General features: G+C 50.2%; 1 non-coding gene across 1 annotated transcript; it reads left to right on the top strand.

The window, feature by feature from the left end:
- Window positions 1-809: 809 nt before the first annotated feature.
- TRNAL-UAA (transfer RNA leucine (anticodon UAA)) lies at window positions 810-892 on the top strand. The gene has a single exon. It is a non-coding gene; the product is annotated as a tRNA-Leu (tRNA).
- The last annotated feature ends 13,979 nt before the right edge of the window (window positions 893-14,871 follow it).

The following is a 14,871-nucleotide window of genomic DNA, read 5'->3' as shown; positions in this document are numbered from 1 at the left end:
CCAGTACAAAACCTGAACATAACCCAGACTTCAGCCTGGAAGTACCATTGGCTAGGCTGAGCTAGCAGACTGGAATGACTGCTAGGTCCATAGAGCAGACTTTAAAAACATCAGACTGGCTACACCAGATCAGACCAATGGTTCGCCTAGCCCAGTAGCCTGTCTTTCGGACAGTGGCTAATGCCAGGTGCTTCAAAGAGAATGAACAGAACAGGGAAATAATCAAGCGATCTGTCATCCAGTCCCAGCATTAGGCAGCCAGAAGCTTAGGGACATGCAGAGCATGAGGTCACATCCCTGACCATCCTGGCTAATAGCTATTGACAGACCTATCCTCCATGAACTTATCTAATTCTTTTTTGAACCCAGTTATACTTTTGGCCATCACAACATTCCCTGGCAATGAGTTCCTCCGGCTGACTGTGCATTGTGTGAAGCACGTCCCTTTGTTTGTTTTAAACCGGCTGCCTACTTTATAGCACATTAGCCATGCCCCCCTATAGGCTCGGACCAATCAGCTCCCTCCACCTGCCTCACAGTGTTTTAATACAACTCACCTTCAATGTAGCCCATTTTTAGACCAGCTCCTGGGCCCCCACACTCTTTGTGAGGGACCCACCCCCTCACACCTTTCATGTCCTGTTTGTGCTGACAGACAAGCTAGGGCTTGAGTTCCTTGTACTTCAAAAGCCATGTAATTACCCGGTTAACCCCAAGGGCTTCTGGATAGTGGCAATGCCTCAAATGTGGTGTGGAGTCAGGCTCTAGTAAGAATCTCTATGGTGCAATGCAGACTTCCTTGTGCACTCACCAGAATGGCCGAGTGGTTAAGGCGTTGGACTTAAGATCCAATGGACATATGTCCACGTGGGTTCGAACCCCACTTCTGGTAGTAATGTTCTTTTCTCCCTTTCAAAGCCCAGTGTCACCTCTATTTGACCATACCCTGCAAACTCACAGCTGTCCTGCACCAGGGGCTAAGGGAGGGCTGTTTAATGGCAAGGTATAGCCCTTCAGGCTTGAGCTAGAGACCAGGATCTAGGACCCAGCAAGGTGGTAGGGTCCCAGAGTTTGGGCTGTAGCCTGAGCCAGAACAGCTACATGCAAATAAACAGCCCCTTAGGCCAGCTGTGAGTTTTTAATTGCAGCGTAGATTTACCCATGGATGCAGGACTGTCTGTGCCTGCCAGTACCCTGGGCGAATCTTTGGAATGAGTCATTGAAACCATTTTCCTGTTCCCCAGTTCTTAATGTAATGGATTAGCCAATGATCCGCCTCATTGTCAGTCTTCATCTGAACAGCACAGAGGTAAGTGATTAACTTCAGCTCCCATTGACTCACTGGGTCTGGCTTAGCTTTTCTCTATCTTTTCCCTCAGACTAGTTCCTGGCAGTGAATTCCAGGGGATGGCTGGAAAAGCTGAGATTTGAGTAACTTGGATGAAAGATTAAACCAGTCGCTGCAAATCCCACCTTGTCTCCTGTCGGCCCCTTCCACCTGCCCCACCATGGACATTTAACACCACTAACCCCTGTAGCCCATTCACAGCCCAGCTCCTCGACTCCCATGCTCTCTGTGAGGGACCCATCCTATCCCATCTTCCCTCTCCTATCCATGCTGACAGCCACGCTACAGCTTAAGTCCCTCTGATGTCAAAGACGCCCTGGAATTACTCAGTTAACTTCTGGGTATGTGTATTTTCCCTAAGTGAAGGGTGAAAGCAGCATGTTCTAGGTGGCTCTGCGGCAGATAGCATGTTGGCCTTCTAGAGCAGCGCAGCAATTCAAAGGTTGTAGGCTTGAGTTAAGTCTTGTTCTAAATTAATTGATTCCTGCAGCTATCCCTTAGAAAATACAATCCATCAGGGAGGTATGTCCAATACTTTCTCAACTTTGCTTCTCATGGGGGCTCCAGTTCATCTCTCCTGGTATTGCCGATGTCCAGTGATGTGTTCTAGATAGGTGTCCCTTGACCACCTGATGGCATCCGACACCATGAGTTGCTGCATCAGCCAAGCATAGGATTGACTGATTGTGCATTCTCACAATACTCACTCGTTAGTGGGATCCCATGCGCCCCCACAATCAGCATGTGAGTTTGAACCTCGTAGACCCTAGCTCTCCAGGTGTCGGCCAGAGAGGCATATTTCTCCAACTTTCAAGATCAGGCATCGCAGATCCTGTTTTCAAAGGGAACTGTGACATTCACCATGATGATCTTCTTCCAGTCCTCATTGGTGATGACGAGGTCCGGTCACAGTTGGTTGTCCATTCTGGGGATGGCAGAGTTCACAGCAACCTTCCCCAGCAGTGGCGGGATGGCTCTGATTAGGCAATTGTGGTGGTGCAGCTGCTAGGCTCTGGAATGGGACTTGGTATTACACAGTGTCACTAAAACTGAGTCATGAACCCAGGCTCTCCTGGTTATAAAGCAAATGTGATAACCACTATGCTATGGAACCTGCTGTTGCTTAGCAGAAGCTATAACTGATGTCCTCTGTGCATTGGTCTATTGCTCCTAGCCAGGACTCTACAGGCCATTCCTGCCCCTTTTCCTCCTTCAGGCTAGCTCTTTAGCTCAAGCTGTAGGGACCCATCATTTTAGCGCAGGAAGCTTGCTGATCTTAAACACTAAAAAAGAAGCTTACAAGAAGTGGAAACAAATGACCAGGGAGGAGTATAAAAATATTGCTCAGGTATGCAGGAGGGTTTCTACAGGTATGTTAGCAACAAAAAGAAGGTCAAGGAAAGTGTGGGCCCCTTACTGAATGGGGGAGGCAACCTTGTGACAGAGGATGTGGAAAAAGCTAATGTACTCAATGCTTTTTTTGCTTCTGTCTTCACAAACAAGGTCAGCTCCCAGACAACTACACTGGGCAGCCCAGCATGGGGAGGAGCTGACGTTCCCTCTGTGTAGAAAGAAGTGGTCGGGACTATTTAGAAAAGATGGACGAGCGCAAGTCCATGGGGCCAGATGCGCTGCATCCGAGGGCGCTAAAGGAGTTGGCGGATGTGATTGCAGAGCCATTGGCCATTATCTTTGAAAACTCATGATGATTGGGGGAGGTCCTGGATGACTGGAAAAAGGCTAATGTAGTGCCCATCTTTAAAAAAGGGAAGAAGTGATCAGGAACCCATGGATGCAGGACTGTCAGGAACAGTCAGCATGGATTCACCAAGGGCAAGTCATGCCTGACTAACCTAATTGCCTTCTATGATGAGATAACGGGCTCTGTGGATGAGGGGAAAGCAGTGGACGTGTTATTCCATGACTTTAGAAAAGCTTTAGAAAAGCTTTTGATATGGTCTGCCACAGTATTCTTGCCAGCAAGTTAAAGAAGTATGGGCTGGATGAATGGACTATAAGGTGGATAGAAAGCTGGCTAGATCATTGGGCTCAACGGGTAGTGATCAATGGCTCCATGTCTAGTTGGCAGCCGGTTTCAAGCGGAGTGCCCCAAGGGTCGGTCCTGGGGCCGGTTTTGTTCAATATCTTCATTAATGATCTGGAGGATGGTGTGGACTGCACCCTCAGCAAGCTTGCAAATGACACTAAACTGAGAAGACTGGTAGATACACTGGATGGTAGGGATAGGATACAGTGGGACCTATACAAATTAGAGGATTGGGCCAAAATAAATCTGATGAGGTTCAACAAGAACAAGTGCAGAGTCCTGCACTTAGGACCGAAGAATCCCATGCACTTCTACAGACTAGGGACCAAGTGGCTAGGCAGCAGTTCTGCAGAAAAGCACCTAGGAGTTACAGTGGATGAGAAGCTGGATATGAATCAACAGTGTGCCCTTGTTGCCAAGAAGGCTAACAACCTTTTGAGCTGTATAAATAGGAGCATTAGCAGCAGATTGAGGGATGTGATCATTCCCCTCTATTAGACATTGGTGAGGCCTCATCTGGAGTACTGTGTCCAGTTTTGGGCCCCACACTACAAGAAGGATGTGGAAAAATTGGAAAGAGTTCAGTGGAGGGCAACAAAAATTATTAGGGAGCTGGAGCACATGAGGCTGAGAGAACTGGGATTATTTAGTCTGCAAAAGAGAAGAATGAGGGGGGATTTGATAGCTCCTTTCAACTACCTGAAAGGGGGTTCGAAAGAGGATGAATCTAGACTGTTCTCAGTGGTAGCAGATGACCGAACAAGGAGTAATGGTCTCAAGTTACAGTGGGGAAGGTTTAGGTTGGCTATTAGGAAAAAACTTTTTCACTAGGAGGGTGGTGGAATGGGTTGCCTAGGGAGGTGGGGAATCTCCTTCCTTAGAGGTTTTTAAGGTCAGGCTTGACAAAGCCCTGGCTGGGATGATTTAATTGGGGATTGGTCCTGCTTTGAGCAGGGGGTTGGACTAGATAACCTCCTGAGGTCCCTTCCAGCCCTGATATTCTGTGATTCTATAAGTTGCCAGTTTAGTCCCTCGTGGTCATCAAACTAGTAGCAATTACTGGGCAGCCTGCACCCTCACAGATGGGTAGACACCACTTTTTTTCCCTAAGGAGAGCACTCCCTTAGCTCATGTGCTACATCTGCTCCCTCCATTCTGAGCAGGCACTAAGTGCATCTTGAACCCAAAACCTTTGCACATCCCTCCTAGCTCTAGAAGTCCAATGCACAACAGGACTGCGAGAAGTATCTCTCTACTGCAGTGAAAGCCAAGGCTTAGCGGGGACTGAGTCATCTATCTGCCGCCCCGACCGGAAAAACCGAGAGGTCTGCTGCTTGCCAGGAGCTAGGATACACGATGTGACGGAGAGACTGCCGAGACTCATCAAGCCTTCAGATCGCTACCCCTTCCTGCTTCTCCACATGGGCACCAATGATACTGCCAAGAATGACTTTGAGCGGATCACTGCAGACTACATGGCTCTGGGAAGAAGGATAAAGGAGTTTGAGGCGCAAGTGGTGTTCTCGTCCATCCTTCCTGTGCAAGGAAAAGGCCTGGGTAGAGACCGTCGAATCGCGGAAGTCAACGAATGGCTACGCAGGTGGTGTCGGAGAGAAGGCTTTGGATTCTTCGACCATGGGATGGTGTTCCAAGAAGGAGGAGTGCTAGGCAGAGACGGGCTCCACCTAACGAAGAGAGGGAAGAGCATCTTCGCCAGCAGGCTGGCTAACCTAGTGAGGAGGGCTTTAAACTAGGTTCACCGGGGGAAGGAGACCAAAGCCCTGAGGTAAGTGGGGAAATGGGATCCTGGGAGGAAGCACAAGCAGGAGAGCGCAAGAGGGGAGGACTCCTGGCTCATGCTGAGAAAGAGGGACCATCATTGAGTTATCTTAAGTGCCTATACACAACTGCAAGAAGCCTGGGAAACAAGCAGGGAGAACTGGAAGTCCTGGCACAGTCAGGGAACTATGAAGCGATTGGAATAACAGAGACTTGGTGGGATAACTCACATGACTGGAGTACTGTCATGGATGGATATAAACTGTTCAGGAAGGACAGGCAGGGCAGAAAAGGTGGGGGAGTTGCGTTGTATGTAAGAGAGGAGTATGACTGCTTGGAGCTCCGGTATGAAACTGCAGAAAAATCTGAGTGTCTCTGGATAAAGTTGAGAAGTGTGAGCAACAAGGGTGATGTTGTGGTTGGAGTCTGCTATAGACCACCAGACCAGGGGGATGAGGTGGACGAGGCTTTCTTCTGGCAACTAGCAGAAGTTGCTAGATCGCAGGCCCTGGTTCTCATGGGAGACTTTAATCACCCTGATATCTGCTGGGAGAGCAATACAGCGGTGCACAGACAATCCAGGAAGTTTTTGGAAAGTGTAGGGGACAATTTCCTGGTGCAAGTGCTGGAGGAACCAACTAGGGGCAGAGCTTTTCTTGACCTGCTGCTCACAAACAGGGAAGAATTAGTAGGGGAAGCAAAAGTGGATGGGAACCTGGGAGGCAGTGACCATGAGATGATCGAGTTCAGGATCCTGACTCAAGGAAGAAAGGAGAGCAGCAGAATACGGACCCTGGACTTCAGAAAAGCAGACTTCAACTCCCTCAGGGAACAGATGGGCAGGATCCCCTGGGAGAATAACATGAAGGGCAAAGGGATCCAGGAGAGCTGGTTGTATTTTAAAGAATCCTTATTGTGGTTGCAGGAACAAACCATCCCGATGTGTAGAAAGAATAGTAAATATGGCAGGCGACCAGCTTGGCTAAACAGTGAAATCCTTGCTGATCTTAAACGCAAAAAAGAAGCTTACAAGAAGTGGAAGATTGGACAAGTGACCAGGGAGGAGTATAAAAATATTGCTCAGGCATGCAGGAGTGAAATCAGGAAGGCCAAATCACACTTGGAGTTGCAGCTAGCAAGAGATGTTAAGAGTAACAAGAAGGGTTTCTTCAGGTATGTTAGCAACAAGAAGAAAATCAAGGAAAGTGTGGGCCCCTTACTGAATGAGGGAGGCAACCTAGTGACCGAGGATGTGGAAAAAGCTAATGTACTCAATGATTTTTTTTGCCTCTGTTTTCAACAACAAGGTCAGCTCCCAGACTGCTGCACTGGGCAGCACAATATGGGGAGAAAAAAAGTGGTTCGGGACTATTTAGAAAAACTGGACGTGCACAAATCCATGGGGCCGGATGCGCTGCATCCAAGGGTGCTAAAGGAGTTGGTGGGTGAGATTGCAGAGCCATTAGCCATTATTTTTCAAAACTCATGGCGATCGGGGGAGGTCCCAGATGACTGGAAAAAGGCTAATGTAGTGCCCATCTTTAAAAAAGGGAAGGAGGAGGATCCGGGGAACTACAGGCCAGTCAGCCTCCCCTCAGTCCCTGGAAAAATCATGGAGCAGGTCCTCAAGGAATCAATTATGAAACACTTAGAGGAGAGGAAAGTGATCAGGAACAGTCAGCATGGATTCACGAAGGGGAAGTCGTGCCTGACTAACCTAATTGCCTTCTATGATGAGATAACTGGCTCTGTGGATGAGGGGAAAGCAGTGGACGTGTTATTCCTTGACTTTAGAAAAGCTTTTGATATGGTCTGCCACGGTATTCTTGCCAGCAAGTTAAAGTAGTATGGGCTGGATGAATGGATTGTAAGGGGGATAGAAAGCTACAAGAAGGATGTGGAAAAATTGGAAAGAGTCCAACGGAGGGCAACAAAAATGATTAGGGGTCTGGAGCACATGACTTATGAGGAGAGGCTGAGAGAACTGGGATTGTTTAGTCTCCAGAAGAGAAGAATGAGGGGGATTTGATAGCAGCCTTCAACTACCTGAAGGGTGGTTCCAAAGAGGATGGAGCTCGGCTGTTCTCAGTGATGGCAGATGACAGAACAAGGAGCAATGGTCTCAAGTTGCAGTGGGGGAGGTCCAGGTTGGATATTAGGAAACACTATTTCACTAGGAGGGTGGTGAAGCACTGGAATGCGTTACCTAGGGAGGTGGTGGAGTCTCCTTCCTTGGAGGTTTTTAAGGCCCGGCTTGACAAAGCCCTGGCTGGGATGATTTAGTTGGGAATTGGTCCTGCTTTGAGCAGGGGGTTGGACTAGATGACCTCTTGAGGTCCCTTCCAACCCTGATATTCTATGACTGAGTCAACAGACCCTGGGTTGGGGACCCAGGCCTTGAGCATCTACACTGGTTGTCAGCATTCAGTTAAGGATTTTCTAACCTTGGTTCACACCTAGGGCTCTGGTGTGCACGCTGCAACATGCAAACCTGAGTCAAATCAACCATACCCCAGACTTCACTAGCACCTTCCCCAAATGTGGCCGCTCTGGCCCTTTGACTATGGTGCAATGTGGGAAAACTTGACTGTCCTCTCTGCGCATTGCAGGAAGTTCAAACTGCCTGCCGACACATCCTGCTGAACTGTCCTTTTGGACTCTGCGGTCCCAGCAACCCAAGCCAGCAACATGGAGAAGACACCTATTGAAGAATTTCTCTTGCGCTGTCATTCCTATCAGGAGATGGACAGAGCTTCCTTGAGATGCTGGTGGACATTTTGGCGGCTTTTTCTGACCCACCGAAGGCACCTGACAGAGCTTATGATGGAGCAGGAGGACACAGAAATGGCAAATTCAAATTGGCTGATGCTGCTTGTGACAGCTGCTGATGCCCCCATGTAGACCTGGAGCAGGGCCACAAGCCCAAACTGGTGGGATTACATCATCATGCAGACCTGGGGTGACCAGCAGTGGGGCCAGAACTTTGGCATGAAGAAAGCTACTTTGCTGGAGCTTTGTGAGCAGCTTGCCCCAACCCTCCAGTATAAGGACACTTCCCCATGCCGGTTGAGGAACAGGTTCCTGGAATGGGTTGCTATTACTGTCTGGAAGTTGGATACCCCTGACTGCTACAGGTTCGTTGCCAACAAGTTTGGTGTTCGAAAGTAGACAGTGGGTAAAGTGGTGGCAGAGGTCTCTGAGGCTATCAGGCATGTGGTTTACCCCAAGGTGACGAGCATAAAAGATATTCCTAAGATAATTGCTGGCTTTGAAAGCACAGGGTTTCCTAACTATGCCGGGGCCATTGATGGGACTCATGTGCCATAGCTTGCCCTCCTCAAGGAGCACATGAACTGCAAAAGGTACTGCTCCATCGTTATGGATTCACCAAGGGCAAGTCATGCCTGACCAACCTGATTGCCTTCTATGATGAGATAACTGACTCTGTGGATATGGGAAAAGTGGTGGACATGATATACCTTGACTTTAGCAAAGCTTTTGATATGGTCTCCCACTGTATTCTTACCAGCAAGTGAAAGACGTATGGATTGGATTGATGAACTATAAGGTGGATAGAAAGCTGGCTAGATCGCTGGACTCAATGGGTAGTGATCTATGGCTTGATGTCTAGTTGTCAGGCGAAGTGCCCCAAGGGTCAGTCCTGGGGCTGGTTTTGTTCAACATCTTCATTAATGATCTGGATGATGGGATGGATTGCACCCTCAGCAAGTTCGTGGATGACACTAAGCTGGGGGGAGAGGTAGATACGATGGAGGGTAGGGATGGGTCCAGAGTGACTTAGACAAATTGGAGGATTGAACCAAAAGAAATCTGATGAGGTTCAACAAGGACAAGTGCAGAGTCCTGCACTTAGGACGGAAGAATCCCATGCACTGCTACAGGCTGGGGACCGACTGACTAAGCGGCAGTTCTGCAGAAAAGAACTGGGGGATTATAGTGGACGAGAAGCTGGATATGAGTCAACTGTGTGCCCTTGTTGCCAAGAAGGTTAACAGCATATTGGGCTGCATTAGTAGGAGCATTGTCAGCAGATCGAGGGAAGTGATTATTCCCCTCTATTCAGCACTGGTGAGGCCACATCTGGAGTATTGCATCCAGTTGTGGGGCCCCCACTACAGAAAGGATGTGGACAAATTGGAAGGCAACAAAAATTATTAGGGGGCTGGGGCACATGTCTTACGAGGAGATGCTGAGGGAACTGGGCTTGTTTAGTCTGAAGAAGTGAAGAGTGAGGAGGGGATTTGATAGCCTCAAAGGGCTAGGCTGTTCTCAGTGGTGGCAGAAGACAGAACAAGGAGCAATGGTCTCAAGTTGCAGTGTGGGAGGTCTAGGTTGGATATTAGGAAAAACTATTTCACTAGGAGGATGGTGAAGCCCTGGAATGGGTTATCTAGGGAGGTGGTGGAATCTCCTTCCTTAGAGGTTTTTAAGGTCTGGCTTGACAAAGCCCTGGCTAGGATGATTTAGTTGGGAATTGGTCCTGCTTTGAGCAGGGGGTTGGACTAGATGACCTCGTGAGGTCTCTTCCAACCCTAAGCTTCTATGATTCTATGCCGGCCTTCATGGATTAAAGAGGGAATTAATGAATGTCAGCATGGGTTGCACTGGAAAAGTTCATGATGCCAGGATTTTTCGCTGAGCGGTAATTTATATTCAGAGACAGGCTGGGACACTATTCCCACCAATGGGCTTTGTCATAACTGGAATTACTGGCCCCACAGTTATTCTGGGGGACCCAGTTTACCCCGTTTTGCCTTATGAACCCTGATATCAGAGGCCCTGGCAGATTACACTCTCAGCTGGTGCAGAATGATTGTTGAATGTGCTTTTGGCAGTGTGAAATCCCTTTGGAGATGTCTACAAACCCTTTGCCAGGCAGGCCTGCTGCCATTATCACACCAAACCACCAGTAAGAACACAACCACCTTACCAAAAGAAAAGGTGCTTGAACAAGTGCAAACAGTGAAACCATGCACAAGACAGAAACTGTCTAACATTGCCTGGCCCCTGCCTCCCCCTTCCCCTTCCTTCCCCATTTGCCATGCACGTGGGTGTTCCCTAGGTCAGCCTTTCATATGGCTGGCTTTCTTCCCTGGGTCCTACAGCTGATGAGCTAATTACCTCCTTAGCTCATCAGGCTCCCTACAGTTCTAAGTGATCTTCTACCGTGCCACACCCAATCAAGCCACCCAGCTCCCTCCTACTCTAACCACACCTGGTGTCCTGGGTGATCTAAGTGACCAGCCACTGGCCTCCAGGCAGCTCCATTTGTAGCTGCTCACAGCCCCCGTCCCTGTTGCAGGGCTGACCCTGCGAAACACACTACAGGGGTGGGAGCATAGAAGCAGATGCAGTATACTCACATGGAGCCAAATTCTATTAGCTGAACCTGTGCATTATCTGAAGCCCTTCCTAGCCCCCTGTCATGAGATAGTTCCCTCTGCTGCATGTAGCTCCTGCTGGGGGACAAGGAGAGGACTTGGATAATGGAGCAGAGACCAGCCAGGATTACAAGGAGGAGGAGCCCTGGGCAGGGCCACCCGGGAGGGAGCAAGTGGGGCAATTTGCCCCAGGCCTCGGGCTCTGCAGGGGCCCCCAGGAGTTTTTCAGGGCCCCTGGAGTGGGGTCCTTCACTTGCTCCGGGAGCCCCGGAAAACTCTCACGGGGCCCGGGCCCCCGGAGCTTCTTCCGCTCCGGGTCTTCGGCGGCAATTTGGCAGTGGGGGGTCCTTCCGCTCCGGGATCCGCTGCCAAAGTGCCCTGAAGACCCGCGGCGGGGGATTCTTCCGCCCCGGGACCCGCCGCCGAAGTGCCAGGTCTTCTGTGGCAATTCGGCGGCGGGGGGCTCCCCGCCACCGAAGACCCCAGGCCCCCTGAATCCTCTGGGCGGCCATGGCCCTGAGCGGTGGAGGAGGCCACCCTGCTGCTGAATGGCTCCTGCCCCCTTGATTATCCAAACTCCCGATTATCTGAATAAAATCTGTGTCCGCCTTGCTATTTGGAGAATCGGCAGTGTACTGGAGACAGTACCGTGGCCCTCACCCTGTGTTTTTCACCGGTTCCTAGAGTCCCAGTCCAGAAGAGACCATTGTGATCATAGAACTTCTCCCAAATCATTGCTAGAGCAAAGCTGTTAGTCCAACATACCATCCCGAGTTAAATATTGCCAGTGACAGAGAATCCACCACGCCCCTGGGTAAATCATTCCAGTGGTTAACTTCTGTCACCCTTAAAAATATACACCGTCTGGATTTGTCTAGCTTCAACGTCCAGCAATTGGGTGGTGTTAGACCTTTGTCTGCTAGACTGAAGAGCCCATTGTTAAACATTTGTTCCCCATGTAGGTACTTACAGATTATGATCAAGTCACCCTTAGCCTTCCCTTTATTCAGCTAAATAGATTGAGATCCAGGAGTCTAGCACTATAATGTTTTCCAGGCTGTCCCGCCATGGGAGACCAGGGATCCAATTCTGATAGGAAGGCTAATGGATAGGTCCTCCTGGTGGGGGACTCAGGAGACCGGGGTTTCATTCCTCGCTCTACCCAGCCTTCCTGTATGAAGTTGGGCAAGTCACTTTGCTGCCCCGTGCCTCAGTTTCCCCTGCTGTGAAAAGGGGACAATGCTGCCATACCTCACTCGGGGGGGGGAGGGGGCAATTGTGAGGACAAAATCTATGACTGATTTGTAGATTTTAAGGCCGGAAGGCTTCATTGGAATGTCTGGCCTCTCCCCCTGGATAACCCAGGCCGTAGGACTGCTCTGATTAGTGCCTGGCTGTGATGTGCCGCGGGGTGAGGGGAATACAAGCACCTAGACAGCCCCATGTCAGTGCAGAGTGGCTCCCCTGATGAGAAAGGAGGCTGAGCAGTGCTCAACTCATGGCCTTGCTAGAGCACTGCTCTCTCCTTTACATGCCAGCCAAGACTGAGCACCTAAGGCTGGACTAAGTGGGCCCCCATGGGGTGCGTGGCAGCCAGGCCTGAGGCCTCCTGTGCTAATAATACTCATCCCTAGTTCTTCTCTGCCATAGATCTCAAAGTGCTTTTCAAAGGAGGGCAGTATTATTAGCCCCCTTTTACCAATGTGGAAACTGAGGCACAGAGTGGTGCGATGACTTACCCAGGTCACCCAGCAGCCGAGCCAGGAATAGAACCCAGGTCTCCATCCACTAGACCATGCTGCCTCCAGATCAGGTGCATAGGCAGAGGAGACTGGGTGAAGGAGCGATTTTGGGGTGAGTGCCCTGAATTCTAGGTCCCACCGCTCAGGTGGCAACTGAGGGAATGTTGAGGGGATCCTGGCCTCGGGCAGGCCTTGTGCTCAGATACCCACCCTGGCCTTGATGGGTGTTTCCCACTCACACAGCAGTGAGGTGGTGTAGCCCACTGGTTAAGGTTGAGACTCGGGAGATGTTGGTTTGACTCCCCGCTTTGCCACAAACTCCCTGTGTGATGTGTGTTCGTGCCTCAGTTTCCCCTCTGTACAATGGGATAATGGCACTGCCTTATCTCCCAAGGGTGCGGTGGGAATAAATACATTAACAGTTGTGCGGCCACAGGCCTACAGGGGCCAGTTAATTGTGTGCAGAGCTCCCCACGGTGGGTATGAATGTATGTCACTGCGTCGTCTCCCCTGAATCCCCCCAGCCTACAGCTGTGTGAGCTGAGTCTGTGGCTGGAGAGTGACAGCCCTGGGGCGCACTCAAAGCAAGGACTCCTCCCAGCTTGGACTGAGGCCCTGGGGGGTGGGGGAGCATGGCACAGGCAGGCATCAGCCTGACTCCCGAGCTCAGCACTTTCACTTCCACACTGCAGTTTCCTGACTTCCATCTTCTACAACAATAAATGGGGAACCGAGAAATCTCTACTACTGGGAGAGGATGGGGGGAAGGTGCAAGTGGGGAATACTGCTGCCTTCACAAAACTAAATCTGCCAACTTTAAAAAATAGGCTCAAAGCACGAGATGGGCTATCACGCAGCTTGCTATAGAGCCAGAGAGCTGAGGGTCATCAGACCATCCACCGTGACCTCCTGCATAGCACAGGCCAGAGAATGTGGCCCATTTATCCCTGCACTGAGCCCCATCTCTTGCATTTGGCTAAAGCATCTTCCGGGAAGGCCTCCAGGCTGGTTTTGAAGCCACCAAGAGAAAGAGAATCCACTAGCAGTCTGTTCCGATGGCTAACCACCCTCGCTGTTAAAGTCGTGCCTTGTTTCTAGTCAGAACGTGTCTGCCTTCAGCACCAAGCCTTTGGTTCCAGTTATGCCTATTCTCTGCTCAAAGAGCAGCTGGTGTTTTCTTCTAGGGATGTACTGATACGTTGTCACCAAGACCCCATCCTGATTGATCTTCTACTCCATAAGCTAAACACATGGAGCTCTTTCAGTCTCTCATTCTCAGGCATTTTCTCCCACCCTCAAAGCTTTTCTGCGGCTCTTCCTGGCACCCTCTCCAATTTTTCAGCATCCTGGGAGCTCTCATTACGAGTGAAATGGGGCCAGAGAGCCTGAGATGAGAGTGAGAAAGCCCAGGTGGCAAGGAAAGGCAGGCCCTGCAGTAGCCCTCAGCAGCTATGGGGTCTGGGGTGACAGGGCCAGGAAGAAGGAAGAGAATGGAAGAGGTTCCCTGTAGCACATTTGGTGCAGGGCGCTGGGTACGGGAGGCGCAGGGTGGAAAGGTGACTGGTTCTGGGGCTGTGCATGGCAGAAACTGAGAAATGGCCACGGTGAAGGAGCCCAGAATGGGAAGGTGACACTGATTCACTGGCCCAGATGATCCCCACAGCCCCAGGGACTAGCAGAAAGGGCGAGCGCAGCAGCAATCCCGCTTTCTTTGTGAGGGAAGCTCCAGTGAGGAGGCCGCATGGAGATCCCTGGGGACTGACAGCCTCTTTATGATGAGATAACTGGCTCTGTGGATGAGGGGAAAGCAGTGGACATGTTATTCCTTGACTTTAGCAAAGCTTTTGATACTGTCTCCCACAGTATTCTTGCCAGCAAATTAAAGAAGTATGGGCTGGATGAATAGACTATAAGGTGGATAGAAAGCTGGCTAGATCGTCGGGCTCAACGGGTAGTGATCAATGGCTCCATGTCTAGTTGGCAGCCAGTTTCAAGCGGAGTGCCCCAAGGGTCGGTCCTGGGGCTGGTTTTGTTCAATATCTTCATTAATGATCTGGAGGATGTCATGGACTGTAGGGGCATTGCCGGCACATCGAAGGACATAATCATTCCCCTCTATTCGACATTGGTGAGGCCTCATCTGGAGTACTGTGTCCAGTTTTGGGCCCCACACTACAAGAAGGATGTGGAAAAATTGGAAAGAATCCAGCGGAGGGCAACAAAAATGATTAGGAGTCTGGAGCACATGACTTATGAGGAGAAGCTGAGGGAACTGGGATTGTTTAGGCTGCAGAAGAGAAGAATGAGGGGGGATTTGATAGCTGCTTTCAACTACCTGAAAGGAGATTCCAAAGAGGATGGATCTAGACTGTTCTCAGTGGTAGCAGATGACAGAACAAGGAGTAATGGTCTCAAGTTGTAGTGGGGGAGGTTTAGGTTGGCTATTAGGAAAAACTTTTTCACTAGGAGGGTGGTGAAGCACTGGAATGGGTTACCTAGGGAGGTGGCGGAATCTCCATCCTTAGAGGTTTTTAAGGCCCAGCTTGACAAAGC

The sequence above is a fragment of the Malaclemys terrapin genome, chromosome 4 (genome assembly GCF_027887155.1).
Source record: "Malaclemys terrapin pileata isolate rMalTer1 chromosome 4, rMalTer1.hap1, whole genome shotgun sequence".
Taxonomy (NCBI): domain Eukaryota; kingdom Metazoa; phylum Chordata; order Testudines; family Emydidae; genus Malaclemys; species Malaclemys terrapin.
The sequence above is the reverse complement of the archived record's forward strand: the minus strand, read 5'-3'. Positions and strand labels throughout refer to the sequence as shown.